Below are 16,084 nucleotides of genomic sequence, written 5' to 3' on the forward strand. Positions count from 1 at the left end.
AGTCCGATACTTGACACACTTACTAGCTATGTGGCCTTGGGCAAGTCATTTAGCCCCAACTGCCCTGCCTTCCCCCCTCCAAAAAAAACCCATATCATTGGTCTCTAGCCTCACAACATTAAGAATCACACAGATAAGTAAAAATAATGATAACTATAATTTTTAATAGAACAGTGGATGAAGAGCTGGCTTTGGAGACAGGAAGGCCTGCTGCCTCTGTCCCATTTGGGCTTTTTTATCCTGGACAAATCGTTTTACCATAAAAGTCTGGGCATCTCTCTAAATCTCCAGGTTGCAGAATACATGCCAGCTTGCAATGGGAGAAGGAGTTTCATCATCTGGAAGTTCCCAAAGCAATAACATTATCGGTCTAGTCCCCATCCTTCTCCCTACCTAGCTCATTGAGGTTTGTAAAGAGCTTTAAAGACATCAACTGATTTGATCCTCACAAGAACCCTTTGCAATGGATGCCCATTTTCTAGATGCAGCTCCAGTAAATGAAATGGCTTGTTCAGGGTCATACAGACAGTATATGGTAGAGATGGAACAGTAACCAGGATCTTCTTGACCCCAAGGCAGCCCTCCATTCAGTATGCCATGCTGCCTCAATAACAGCAATAATGTTGACAATGATAATGATATGATAGCATCCAACTATATATAGTACTCAAAATTTTGTGAAGCAATCTCTGTGAAGCAACTTGTGAAGCAATATTGTCTGATTTGATATTCACAATAGTCCTGTGAGGTAACTAGAGGCATTTTCATCCATATTTTGTAGATGAAGAAACTGGGGTTAAGAAAGGGATCATAGACCTAGAGAGGGAAGGACTCAATCCTTTTTTTTTTATGTTCACAAGTAAGGATACTAATAGAGGCATCTAGGTGGCGCAGTGGAAAGAGCGCCAGGCCCGAAGTCAGGAAGACTCATCTTCATGAGTTCAAATCTGGCCTCAGACACTTGCTAGCTGTGGTCCTGGGTAAGTCATTTAACCCCGTTTGCCTCAGTTTCCTTATCTGTAAAATGAGCCGGAGAAGGAAATGGAAATTCATTCCAATATCTCTGCCAATAAAATCTCAAATGGGGTCACAAAGAGTTGGACACAACTGAAACAACTGAACAACAACAAGGATACTAAGCCCTAGGGAGGCTAAGGGACATGCCCAAAGGATCAGAGTATTACCTATGCTGACACTGCCATTACGTGTTTACAGGCATGATTGGAACCCATGTCTTCTCATCAATAAATGCAGCATTCTATGCATGACGGCATTAAACCAGGTCTTCCTTAATCCAATCTAGCACTGTACCCAAAAGTGGTCACCACAATTAATCTGAGTTAACTTGCCTGCCTTTGAGTGAAATTTTTGGTCATAGTCCTTTTGGCTCTGCTTGCTTCACTTTGTATGACCCAATTGATCCACATTTTCTCCGAATGCCTTCTAGTCATCATTTCTTTAGCTTTATGTTCCCTCATTTGTTTGGGTATTCCACAGCTGATTGAGAGAGACAGCATAGCACAGCCAGGAAGCCCTAGATGTAAGCACTGCCCCTCAACCTATACTGGCTGTGCAGCCCTGGGTAAATCACTCAACTTCTCAGAGTAGTTGTCCCTTCCACATTGGGGGTTGGGGGGTTGGTAGGAGCTTAGTGCCCCCCATCTGGAAAATCTGCATAAATTTTTTGGCCCTCTCTTCCTATCAGAGAAGTCTGAATTATGGGGGTGGAGCCAAGATGGCAGCTGGAAAGCAGGGACTAGGGTGAGCTCCCCACCAAGTCCCTCCAAAAACCTATAAAAATGGGTCTGAACCAATTCTAGAACTGTACAATCCACAAAATAGCAGAGGGAGGGAGGTCTCCAGCCCAGGACAGCCTGGATGGTTGCTGGGCGAGGTCTTTTGCACACGGAGCTGGTAGCGGAGCAGAGCCCAGCGTGGGCTGCGCAGACCAACCAGATCAGGAGCCGGGCGGAGCAGGCCCTAGCTCCCTGAATCAGTGAGCTGTGGCAGTTGCCAGACTTCTCAACCCACAAACACCAAAGACAACAGAGAAGAACTGCAGAACACACAAAATAGCAGAGGGAAGCAGGGTTCTATCCCAGGACAGCCTGGATGGTCTCTGGGTAAGGTCTATCCTGCACAGAGCTAGGAGCGGAGCAGAGCAGAGCCCAGCATGGGTGGTGCAGACCAACCAGACCAGGAGCTGGGCAGAGTGTGCCCTAGTGCCCTGAATCAGTGAGCTGCAGCAGTTACCAGACTTCTCAACCCACAAACACCAAAGACAACAGAGAAGGTTAGTGGGAAAAGCTGCTGGGGACAGGGAGTTTGCAGTTCAGCTACCCCCCGGAGGCAGCAGAGGTGGGGCATCTACAGAAGTACAGCTGCAGTTGCTTCTGGCCCCAGGCCCACCTGGTAAGAGGAATTAAGTGGTGGATCAGAGCAGGAGTGAAGAGCCTGCTGAAGATCTAAGTCCAGTCTGGGTTGGGGGTTCTTGGGGAACGAGGAGTGCTGGTGTGGCAGAGCTGGCGCATCCCCCCAAGCTTGGAACATAGAACTCTTTACTCTATAAGCAGTTATACCCTGCTGAAAAACTCAAGGGTCAAGTAAGTTGGCTGGGAACATGGCCAGGCAGCGAAAATGCACCCAGATTCAGTCTCAGACTTTGGAATCTTTCTTTGGTGACAAAGAAGACCAAAACATGCAGCCAGAAGAAGTCAACAAAGTCAAAGAGCCTACAACAAAAGCCTCCAAGAAAAACATGAACTGGTCTCAGGCCATGGTAGAGCTCAAAAAGGATTTGGAATAGCAAGTTAGAGAAGTAGAGGAAAAATTGGGAAGAGAAATGAGAGTGATGCGAGAAAACCATGAAAAACAAGTCAATGACTTGCTAAAGGAGACCCCAAAAAATATTGAAAAATACACTGAAGAAAACAACACCTTAAAAAATAGACTAACTCAAATGGCAAAAGAGCTCCAAAAAGCCAATGAGGAGGAGAATGCCTTGAAAAGCAGAATTAGCCAAATGGAAAAGGAGGTCCAAAAGACCACTGAAGAAAATACTACTTTAAAAATTAGATTGGAGCAAGTGGAAGCTAGTGACTTGATGAGAAATCAAGATATTATAAAACAGAACCAAAGGAATGAAAAAATGGAAGACAATGTGAAATACCTCATTGGAAAAACCACTCACCTGGAAAATAGATCCAGGAGAGATAATGTAAAAATTATTAGGCTACCTGAAAGCCATGATCAAATAAGGAGCTTAGATATCATCTTTCAAGAAATTATCAAGGAGAACTGCCCTGATATTCTAGAACCACAGGGAAAAATAGAAATTGAAAGAATCCACAGATCGCCTCCTCAAATAGATCCCGAAAAGAAATCTCCTAGGAATATTGTCGCCAAATTCCAGAGCTCCCAGATCAAGGAAAAAATACTGCAAGCAGTCAGAAAGAAACAACTTGAGTATTGTGGAAACACAATCAGAATAATCCAAGATCTAGCAGCTTCTACATTAAGAGATTGAAGGGCTTGGAATATGATATTCCGGAGGTCAATGGAGCTAGGATTGAAACCAAGAATCACCTACCCAGCAAAACTGAGTATCATGCTCCAAGGCAAAATATGGATTTTCAATAAAATAGAGGACTTTCAAGCTTTCTCAGTGAAAAGACCAGAGTTGAATAGAAAATTTGACTTTCAAACACAAGAATCAAGAGAAGCATGAAAAGGTAATCAAGAAAAAGAACAAGAAAAAGAAATTGCAAGAGACTTACTAAAGTTGAACTGTTTTGTTTACATTCCTACATGGAAAGATGATGTGTATGATTCATGGGACCTCAGTATTAGGGTAGCTGAAGGGAATATTCATACATACATATATATATATACACATATATGTTTATGTATATATATATATGTATATGTGAGTGTGTATGTATGTATATATGTATGTGTATATATATATATATATATATATATATATATATATATAGAGAGAGAGAGAGAGAGAGAGAGAGAGAGAGAGAGAGAGAGAGATCAGGCACAGAGTGAGTTGAAGATGAAGGGAAGATAGCTAAAAGAAATAAAATCAAATTAAGGGATGAGAGAGGAATATATTGAGAGAGGGAGATAGGGAGAGATAGAATGGGGTAAATTATCTCGCATAAAAGTGGCAAGAAAAAGCAGTTCTGTAGGAAGAGAAGAGAAGGCAGGTGAGGGGGAATAAGTGAATCTTGCTCTCATCAGATTTGACCTGAGGAGGGAATACCATACATACTCAACTGGGTATCTTACCCCACAGGAAAGAAGGAGGAAGAAGATAAAAAGGGGGGGAGATGATAGAAGGGAGGGCAGATGGGGGTGGAGGTAATCAAAAAGAAACACTTTCGAAAAGGGACAGGGTCAAGGGAGAAAATTCAATTAAGGGTGATAGGTTAGGAAGAAGCAAAATATAGTTAGTCTTTCACAACATGAGTATTGTGGAAGGGTTATACATAATGATACGCATGTGGCCCATGTTGAATTGCTTGACTTCTTAGGGAGGGTGGGTGGGAAGGGAAGAAGGGAGAAAATTTGGAACTCAGAGTTTTAAAAACAGAAGTTCAAAAACAAAAAAAAAGTTTTTGCATGCAACTAGAAAATAAGATACACAGGCAATGGGGCATAGAAATTTATCTTGTCCTACAAGAAAGGAGGGGAAAAGGGGATGGGAGGGGAGTGGGGTGACAGAAGGGAGCGCTGACTGGGGAACAGGGCAACCAGAATATATGCCATCTTGGACTGGGGGGGGAGGGTAGAAATGGGGAGAAAATTTGTAATTCAAACTCTTGTGAAAATCAATGCTGAAAACTAAATATATTAAATTAAAAAAAATTTAAAAAGAAGTCTAAATTATTATGGCATTAAAAGATAAAATATGTTGATATAATCCAATACTATACACACAATTTATGTATTTCTGAGTTTCTAAACTTGCCTTTCTAAAATGGCCTTTGTGTGTCATCTATGGCTTCCATAAAACTCCAAAATTCCCATTTAATTTCTTATGCCAACCTGCAATATATTAAAACCACAATGGGGAAAGTTGTAATGGGGAAGGGATAAATGTAATCCAGGAATATACATTGTGGAGAAGATGGTGATTTACCTTGATAGAATAAGTTCCCTCACCAGATACTTCCTTATTTTGATGAAATCTCCAGGATGGTCCCTATCCCTCTCTCATCTAGGATTTTTCTTTCTGTCTTTGTTAATATCCTCAGGGAATATCCAAAAGGTATAAAGAGGTTAGTGACTTGAGCCATTCCAATTTTTTTTCCCAAAATAATGGCAAGTCTTTATTTCATTTTATTACAAGAAAGGCAATATGGTATTATAATGTTGGACCTAATGTCAGGAGAAATCTTGGATTGAATCTCACCGGTGACTAGTTGTGTGACCTTGGGCAAGTTAATTAATCTCTTAGAGCCTAAGTTTTTTTTAATTCATTTGTATAAAATAAGCATGATAATACCTTTAATACCTACATTGAAGGACTGCTATCTAATAAGATAGTTCATGTAAAGCACTTTTGTAAACCTTAAAAAAAACCACTTACTACAGTGCTTGGCACATAACATTAAGTGCTATACGATGGCTTTGGGCAGCTAGGTGGCACACTCGACACAGTACCAGGCATGGAGTCAGGAAGAGTTATTTTCCGGCCTCAGACACTCACTGGTCGTGTGTGCAAGTCTCTTAGCCCTGCTTGCCCTGGTTTCCTCATTTGTAAAATCATCTGGAGAAGAAAATCATTGCCACGAAAACACCAAACGGTGTTGAAGAGTTAGACACTGCTAAAAAATGGCTGAACAAAAACAAATAGCTTATTCCCTTCCCCTCTTATATAAATATCAGCTAATACTATCATTGAACTGAAATTTACATAAGATAATTGAAATATACAAATTCTGCAAAAGAATTCCTTCTAGAATCTACATATTTTACTGATTATGTTCTCTTAACAAGTTAATTATTAATAATGGGCAACCCCCTCATTGTCACCCCTTCTCCCCAAAATATTTGCTTTTTTAAAGAGAAAGTTTCAAAATGAACAATTCTGTGGCCTCCCTCTTCCATCCCACTCCCTAAACAGCTGGTCCCCAGGTGACTAAAAGTATTCTAGAAACAAACTCTCTCAACTTTTTTTTGTTTGTTTGTTTGTTTGGAGGGGGGAAGGCAGGGCAATTGTGGTTAAGTGACTTGCCCAAGATCACACAGCTAGTAAGCATGTCAAGTGTCTGAAGCCAGATTTGAACTCAAGTCCTCCTGACTCCAGGGCCGGTGCTGTACTCACTTTTCTACCCAGCTGCTCCTCTCAACTCTTTAAGAATAAGGATAGATTTTTTTAAAAAAGGGCCTCTTCATCAAAACAACCTACATGAACCCAGTTTGATATTATCTTCCCTCATATTAGCCAATGGGTCTACCAGGCTGGGAATAATATGTTGCAGAAAATAGTAACATGCCAAAGCAAAATATAACCTGGATTTCCCTGGGACTAAAGCATATTTGCTCCAACACGATTAAGCTGGGGAAAAAATAGCTCTATATTGTCAATTTTAATCCAGCTCACACTCTCCCTGAACACCTTCTTTTACTTGAACCATATTAGGGCTTGAGTGATCAGGCAGTGCTTCCCCCCTTTTCTGAGATTATCTTGTTTTAAAGGACTTTTGAGCTATGCCCTCAAAATCCTTCTAGAGCGGTAATACGTCTCCCCTTTTTCCACTTTATAAATCTGTTCATCTTTTTGACAACCCTAAAGCCAGAAGTCTAATCAGAAGAGCAATGATATGAGAGAAAGAAGCAACTGCTATGAAAATATTTTTTCTAATTTTGAATAAAAATACTCAGGGACAAAATAGAGATACCTACCTATTCCTGAAACATAACACAAAAATACTATGAGATTCTTCTCCAGGGGACATTATTCATTCGCTTCTTTGGGCTTTTTATAAAGGATTCCTCTCCTTAGAGGTCAGACTGATCTTTCATTTCATGGACATGTATGTATGCATGTATGTATGTATGTATGGATGGATAGACAGACGGATGGATGGATGCATGGCAGGCAATCTGTTCTGTTGGAAGGGGTACTCACATCAGTGAGAAAATAGATCCATTAAGAAAAACTAGCTCTGTTCTAAACCTGTTCACAAGGCTATATGTTATATGTGGAGTACATGCTCTGCACTTATATGAATGCTTCCATGGAAAGAATATGGCATAAGAGAGGTGAGTGTTACTGGTGCAAAGCTATAGTCCATTTCTTAAACAGCCCAGGTATTGTACAACATAATTAACCTGGCACTGTCATTTAGAAGGTGCACTTCACACTTCAATGCTGCCTACAACCCTGGCTACTTCCTTTAAGTCTTAGGGAGAAGAGTCGTTTCTGTCCAAGGGAAAGAAGGAGAAGTGTCTCATCTTTCCAAGTAGGAATTGCCATTAACAAGTTTCACAACATAAGACACTACTAAGAGAACACAGGCTATAAATAAGGCAACATCTTACTTACATCTTTCTTCCACACATACTTTAAACAAATCTACTGTTTGCCACCCCATCTAAAATGAGATTTCTGATATTTAGTCCACTGAACAACCTGTGTGGGGGCTAACTGAAAATCTTGACTGTGCAAAATGGCCACAGCACCAAAGTCCTTCCCATCCCCCGCCCACCCATCATTATTCATGGATATGAAGGAAACCTGAAAGTCTGTACTTTGGAAATTTCTTCTGCTGGACAAACTTGGGCATCTCTGTGCCACTATGATGGCAGGAAAGTCAGAGCTGTAAACACAGAGGTCTGCTCTTTAAGTACCATCCACAAATGGTGCCAACCAACTTGTATGATTGTTTTTAACACTGTCTTTCAAAGGAATGAATTTGATTTCATTTTCCTTACCCAGTTTTCAAATAGTCATTAAAAATTAAACAACACTGGGAAAAGCCTTTTGTGATTATAACCTTCATTCTCCTGCAACAAACTGGATCTATAAATTTACGTACCATTGTAGATGGAAATTACAAAATTTTATATTCAACTATATTAAAACATCTATTCCAAAAATGATTACCAGTTGTGAAAAGCAGACAGGCTTATCACTTGCTGTCAGTTGTTCATGTCTAGTTAAGCAATAATGTGCTAAAAACTGCTCTTTTGTTTTGTGTAAGAATTTTGGCAATAGAAGAAATGAACACTCGGTTAATAAAAACTCGGGCTGCTTTTTGCTTTGATGGAGGAAGCAGCTGCCTGTTTTCATTTGCTGCAGAGCAGCAAAACCCATCAATATAATAAGCAGCTTAGATGCATCCATCCACAGCATCTGTAAGGATATAGGGCTATTCGCTCAAAACCAATCCCTGGTTTAATTTTAACAAAGATGTGTCTGACATATTTGAAAATGCATTATAATAGGTTTTGAAACACTAACAATCTCTCTTTCTTTTTTAAATACTTTTCACAGATTTGAAAAGTTAGCATACATAGCTGAATGATAGAAATGATAAAACCGATACATGGAGTGGGGCCATCCTCAAAATGTGAGGACAAAAAAATGAAGAAGTTGTCATTTTGGTTTCCTTCAAATGAGAGAAAGATGAGGTTACCTTTTGATCTTTAAAAAAACCCACAGGGGGCTATAAAATAACTAGAATCTGACATGAAAATTAAAAAATAAAATACTATCACTCCTGTGACACAGTCACACTTTATTAGACATGTTCTTTTGTGTGTGACACAAATAACACAAAAAACACACATACCACCCCTTTAAGAAAAGATTTGCTATAAAATTGAATTATATGGGAATGCATCAGGGTTGTTTGATAGTACAGTATTTAGTGGAAATAATCTCACATTAGGGATAAACTTTTTGGACAGTAACCTTTAATTGGCTAACTTGTAATTTCACAAGTCCATTACATGCTTGTCCACATATCCCATAGCAATCCCAACAGAAAACAGTTAACTTTAAGGTAACTTAACACAGTGCTTCAGCTATTAGACATCCCAAGACATTATTATTATTTTAGTACTGGGTAGCTTGCAAGGTTTTCCTAAGCTGAGCTTTTTAGATGATTTGCACATTAACTGAGAAGTCAGATAATTCTTAATCCTCCTCTTTTTCTGATCCAATAATGGATAAGGGAGCATCTTAGCATGATCAACTAGCAATCTGCCTAGCCAGTGTGGCAGTATACCTGAATTCAGGATTAGTCATTGGTTTTTCAGAATATGAAATCTGAATGAATAGTAATTTGCAAAAATATTGAGAAAAAATTCCATAATAGCTCAACTGATAGCTTCCCTTCCCCCCCTCCATGTAGCATGAGCTTGCCGGTACATATACATTTTAAGGTTTTTTCCTCTTAAAGTAAAATTGGTAAAGGCAGGAACATAAATTAAACAGCTGTCTACATAATGATACTTGAATCTCTGATATTCTGCCTTCCTCTAGTATAATCTTAAATTACTCTAGCGGATGTTACACAAAATACACAAAATACATACACACACACACACACACACACACACACACACAAAACACATCCTTTGGTTAAAAAAGTCCCCTAAAACTAAAACAAATCAATATATTATCCAGGATGATGGTGATACATAGTACGTTATATAATATTCAGTTTGTTGAAATGGATGGAATATCTTTTGATTTTTATTACTCATCTAGGAATTAATATTCTCCTTTCTTAATATTTTTAAATCATAACATTTTGTTTAATGGACATGCCTGGTACAATCTGCACTGTTGGAAAGAGTACCCCCATCAAAGACCCACTGAAGTATAAAAGAACAGCATGAGTTGAGGACCAGCTAGGTGACCAGAAGCCTCCAAGACTGTGTCTAATGAACTCTCCAGGCACCTTTTTATCTCTGTGCTTCCTTCCCTAGTCCTTTCTTCTGCTCAGTGACTCCTCCTGCCCGTAACAGTATATCTATGGATTTTACAGGCTCTCTAACATCTAGCACAGTGAATGGCTGTATCCATAGCAGGAATTTAATGAATGTCTGTTGAATCAAAATTGAATTAACAAATGTTTATTGATGATGCTGGTCTCTTCAATGATATTTTGGCAGGGGTATCATTTGGGCATTCTCACTTTTGTGCTATAGATGGGATCCTCCTTTGCAGTCTCCACTGCTTCATTCTATTTCCGGAATACTAAAACAGTAGGAACAACATGGCAGTAAAAATGGAAGCCAAGTCTTCTGGGCAAATCAACCCACCTCTACTACTGAATTCCACTTCCTCCTTATTTTCTCCATTAGAACCCAAATATCATGTACTGATTGACTTATACCGTCTAAAATGTACGTGTGGGCTTTTGGATAAGAACAGATAAGGTCAACCAGAGTAAGAGAAATGGCTGTGATAGTTATATAGGGCTTGTTAAATTATGGGTTACACACACATTTTTTTCCTCCCATATATGCCTCATCTTCTTTCCTGTCCTCCTCCTATTTCTATTCCCATCTCCTCTTTTCTGCAATTTTTCACTTTGATCTTCCCCCATCTTATCCTCCTCTCTGATGGCGAGGTTCTCTAGACGCTCCTATTTACACAAGTGACATTGAATTGGTTTTTTCAAGCCTCAGAACACTTACAGAGAATTCTAAATGAGATTTAAGTGTTTGGCCTAATAAGGCACACAGGAAAAAGCAAGTAGGTGATTTATTTTTGGCCAACTATGATTCACAGTTCAATGGACGCATCATTGAGCTGGTCCAACAGTACATATAACTTGGATAGGAACTGCAGATGGACTGGGCTGAAAACTGAATAGGAGGAAGAGAGAAAGATGTATTGGGAAATTGTGTTCTACTTTTAATGATCCTGAGCTTCTCCCTGAAACAAAACTCCATCTTCTTTAAAGCCAATATTCTTCCACTGATGAAGATGCAGAGGAGATAGGTAGAAAATGTAATTCATAGAAAGATATATCACTTAAAAATCAAATTCACTTTTTTAAAAAAATAAAAATAAGTAAACTTTAAATTATCTCCCATTCCCTTTGTATATATCTTATACATGCCAAGATATTTTCACAATTGTCTTTCCCATTAAAATGTGGCATTCTGAGAACAGGAACTATTTTTATTTTTCTTTCTATCCCCAGTGCTAGGCACAGAGCCTGGACCTTGTCAGAATTTGCTAAATGCTTATTTATTGACTTCCTAATGAACTAATTTGACTGCTACCATTTTTTCTTAGAACATATACTAAAAACCAAGGTACTTAGTTCTTGAATACTATGTAGAATTTTTGCAGAATGCACATTAAGGCATGTGCAAAACATGACTGATATTCTTAAATTCCTAGATATTGCTAATCCAACACACATCTTAAATGCAATATACAATAAAGAATAACGAAAAGATGTCGTGAAGTTCATGAGAGTCAGAAAGCATTAACCTAAGACCTGATCCTAACCAGGAATGTAATAAAATCTCAGGTGGATAAGTTTCTAATGATAGCCTATCCATATCTCCACCCACAGGCTTTCCTATCTGGGTCTATAATCTGCAATGCTGGAAGTGACAATCAGGATCACGAGAGAAGAAGGGATTCTGGGAATGGGAATGCCCTGGTACCAAAAGGTCCGTGTGTTGTAGGTTCCCAGACAAGTAACAGAGCATTCACATTTACCAGGTGTTTAGTCACATTCAACAGGAAATCCATCTCCAAATCAATCTCTTTGCCATGTTCATTTAGGCAGCTATCACAGGTGTTGGCAACTGTGGCTTATTTGTGAGTATCAAACAAATAGGCAGATCTTCCAATCATAGGAACCTGGAATGAGTCCCAGAGTGGGTTCTTTGAATGAGTTAAGATAGAGAAAATGAGCTTCCTTGGGACTACTTCTTTTTTGCCCCTAATTTTCTGTGACAAAATTTGTAAAGTGTTTTCTCCCAGAATCACCATTGCCTGAGAAGGGCCTACAAAATAAACTATTTAAGGCAAAGTCCTGCTCCAAACTTGATACCACAATTATCTTTCCATTGGGAAAAATACAAAAATTCTTGAGTTGTTATATAGTTAGCAGCCCTTTCACACCAGGACATACAAGCATCCTTAGATGAAGATCAAAGTGCACTGGCTGTGATGTTCAGAATGGAGATGTTACAACCATCCCTTTGGACTCTTGTACTTCCCTAGTCAGAAAACCCATTTCTCTTTACACTCAGCAGCCAACGCCGAGTTCGTATTATCATGAACTTCGTCCTTCCCTCTTCTCTTGGCCCATCTTAACTAACGTGTGAAACAATGCCTGGAAATCCAAAATGTTGAATGATTATATTTTCCTCTACCCATGCTGGATGCCACACTGCAACACTCCAGCCAATCGTACACTACCGGAGACTGAATGCACACTGAAGGTACCATGAAATAATGGTGCAAACAAGACCGAGAAAGACAATAACACACAGTTCATAGAGTATATCTTTCATTAGTAACTTATCATTGTTGCTTTTGCCTGCCTAGCCACACTTTATAAACTGTGAAATGCAATATAAATGTGAGCTACTGTTACTTTTTTGTTTTTTATTAAATCAGATCTGGATTTCCTAGGTTTGAGGCAGAGGTACCACACTTGAGGCACCAGGGCCAAACTTCTGAGTGGAGCCTGAACCAACTTAAAATTTAACTGGCAAATGTTTAACATAAAAATTAAAATGTTGTTGCTGTTGAGTCATTTCAGTCACATCACACTCTTTGTGACCCCATTTGGAGTTTTCTTGGCAGAGATACTGGAGTAGTTTGCCATTTCCTTCTCCAGCTCATTTTACAGATGAGGAAACTGAGGCAAACAGGGTTAAGTGACTTGCCCGGGGTCTCCCAGCTAGTAAGTGTCTAAGGCCAGATTTGAGCTCACAAAGATGAGTTTTCCTGATTTCAGGACCAGCGCTCTACCCACTGTATCACCTAGCTGTCCTACAATTTAACATAGATAATGTTAATCTATGGTTTTTAAGTCATTGTGTAGACAAAGTGATCCATTTCTGTTTGAGTTTGACACTACTGGTATAGGGAACTCCCAGAGAGGAAACTTCCTCTACTAATGTAGATTAGCAACAATTCTGCAGACTTGTCCAGGGTCACAACGTCAATTATGTGCCAGAGGAGAGACTCGAATCCAGGTCTTCCCAACTCCTAGGCCTGTTCCTTACCCATGATGCCATGTTGTCTCTCAATGTTATTAGTAAAAATAATTTTAGAGCTAGAAGGATTCTTAGAGGCAAAAGAGTTGAATTTCTCATTTTTATAGAGAAGGTAACTGAAGTTTGGTCAATGGAACACAGAAAGGTGGCAATAGTTCTGGGACTAGAACTCAGCCATTCAGAGCTCTTTCCGTTCCATAGCGTTTCAAAAACCGTATCATCATCACCATCTTTCTCTTCCCCTTCTTCCTCTTCCTCCTCCTCCTCTTCCACTTCCTCCTCTTCCTCAGCATTTACCTACAAGAGCACTCTACGGCCTGTAAAGCCCTTTAAAGCATCTCAGTTGACTTCTCTTTATACACGATCATGATTTAAGTTTGCATCTTTACTTCTGGAATTAAATGTTTGACATAGCAATTCAAACAAATTAATCCTTTGATAGCCTAACAATTAATAAAAAAGATCACAGTCCTTGCCTCCACCTCCCCCCCCCCCCCATAAACCTCACATAGCATTTTGTTCTGTGTCTCTCTCATGCACTTATCATGAGAAGGCAGGGCGGTGTAGTAGATAGAGCCCTGGGCTTAGAGGAAGAAAAAGGCCTCAGTTTGGCTCTTGCTTCAGACACTTCCTGGTTATGTGACCTTGGGTAAATCCCCTTGACATCTCTCAACCTCTGTTTTCTTCATCTGTAAAAGGGGAATAGTAATGGCACCTAACTTGTAGTCAAATAAAGGAATGTGTATAAAGTAAAGGTAAAGGCAATACATAAATGTCAGCTATTATTACTGTTCTGTATTTTAATCACTTGCATTTGTGTTACAGTTTACTGCTGGCATATGGTCCATGACAGCTGAGAGCTTTTCTCACCTTAGGCTGAGACATGTCAAAGGGATTCTTTATACAGGATGACATCACTACTAAGTGTCTGAGGCAAGATGCAAACTGAGGCCTTTTTCATACTCTAAGCCTATCTATTATATCACCCTGCCTTCTCACAATAAGTATAATAGAGAAATGCAGAACAAAATGCCCTGGGAGGGGTGCGTGTATGTTGGGGGGATTATCTTTTTTATTAATTGTTAAAATTTCAAAGAATTAATTTGTTTGGCAGGGGAAGTCACCTTCCGTGCATCTAGCACATGGTTCTGTATACAGTGGACACAATAAATGCTTGTTAAATTAAAAACTCAAGAAGTCTTTGATTTCTACTTCCCAATTACATGTTTTGGGAAACAACGCACTGCATCTATGCCATACATGTTAAAAACTAGAAGATTGGTTTTGTAGTAGATGTGTTTAGTTTCTGACTATCTAAGATCATACCTCAGAGAGGAAGCCAAGAAGCAGGTGTACAATTATCTGAGAAAAACAGTCCTTTTCCTCAGGATTAAATTTATTTTGCTCTTGTGTTTCATAGAGTTGGGCTTTTGCTTGTTTTCAATAAATAGTTACTTCAAAAGGTCATTATTTTTACTTAACCACATATCTATATAAAATTTCTATTGTAATTAACAGTTTATAACAGATTCCAATACCTTGTTTGGTTGCCAGAATTCCAATCATAATAAAATAGTCATTTTCCTTCACATTGTTGTGGCTGGAGGAAAAAAAAATCAAATAATATATACAATTTTCACACACACACCATGCTGTTGAAAAATGTAATTTTCTGTGTATTCTCTTCTGAGAATATTTTCAATGTTCCTGGATTGTCTTTGCACTCAGGAACAGGATTGCAATCTCCACTTTGGTATTTATCTGAGGCTGTGATAGCTCAGTTGTCTGCCTCCAAATGCCAAGATAGGGGGAATCTCATCATCCAGAGACCAGCTGCATGATGGGCAGCTAATAGATATATCAAACCTTAGGATATATGCTAAGCTGAGGAGATGATTGGTCGGTTGATATACCGATTGATTAGCATAGGGAGAATGGGTTTCTTCTTGACAACCTAAGATTATGCTTCAGCTAAGCTCAAATTGCTTACACCTCTTCTATTGGGTTTAAAATTACAGCCCTGTCATCTAAAATCTCTCTTCAATGAAATTTTTACCATATATAAAAATTAAAGGGAAAAAAGAAATAGGTGCAATGGATAAGAGTAAATGGAGTAGATATATTTCATACTACTGTTGTTGGTTCCACTAGAAAAAGTTGATATGTAAATCCCTTTGAAAAATGCTACACTTTCCATAACCTATTACTGATATGATGCAGTAATAATCAGCACGCTGAAGGTGCTTTACACTTTGTCTTTATACACTCTAAGGCTAGCTACATCTGTATTTTTAAAAATTAACAGAAATTCTCCTACCAATAAAGTTTACATCCTAAGACAATAGGATAAAAGGATTTAGAGCTAGGAGGGACCTCAGAGATCACCCAAGACCACTCCCTTCAATGTAGAGATGAGGAAACAGAGACCCAGAAAGGCACTGCCCAATGACTTGCCCAAGGTCATACAGGTGATAAGTAGTAGAACTAAATGAACAGAATGATTCTGGGGTTCTATTTCTTATCTCGGGAGCTACCAGAATGTATTTAAGATAGCAAGGGGAGGAAGAAAATACTTATAACCCCCATGGATTACTTTTGAAATTGATGGAGCTTAACAGAGGCAGAAATTAGCAGGAATAATTCTGAAAACTGTAATGCATACATTTTTAAAATATCTTAATGTTATGTCATGGTAATATTGTTTGTTTCTTATGTACTTGGAATCAGGTATGCTATTCATGGCACAAAACCAGTCCTATGAATGAAATACAACCCTATGTTATCACTTCAAAAAATGTAAATTTTTAATAGAAATTGTCAAATTTTCTGCATGAAAAAGTCTTGCATTTCTATCTATATA

General features: G+C 38.9%; 1 protein-coding gene and 1 pseudogene across 1 annotated transcript in view; one reads left to right on the top strand and one right to left on the bottom strand.

Moving 5' to 3' along the window:
• The window catches only part of CAMKMT (calmodulin-lysine N-methyltransferase), a 536,340-nt gene that overhangs the window by 91,357 nt on the left and 428,899 nt on the right, over positions 1 to 16,084 (bottom strand).
• The window catches only part of LOC118841293, a 186,952-nt pseudogene that overhangs the window by 9,765 nt on the left and 161,103 nt on the right, over positions 1 to 16,084 (top strand).

The sequence above is a fragment of the Trichosurus vulpecula genome, chromosome 3, assembly GCF_011100635.1.
Source record: "Trichosurus vulpecula isolate mTriVul1 chromosome 3, mTriVul1.pri, whole genome shotgun sequence".
Classification (NCBI taxonomy): domain Eukaryota; kingdom Metazoa; phylum Chordata; class Mammalia; order Diprotodontia; family Phalangeridae; genus Trichosurus; species Trichosurus vulpecula.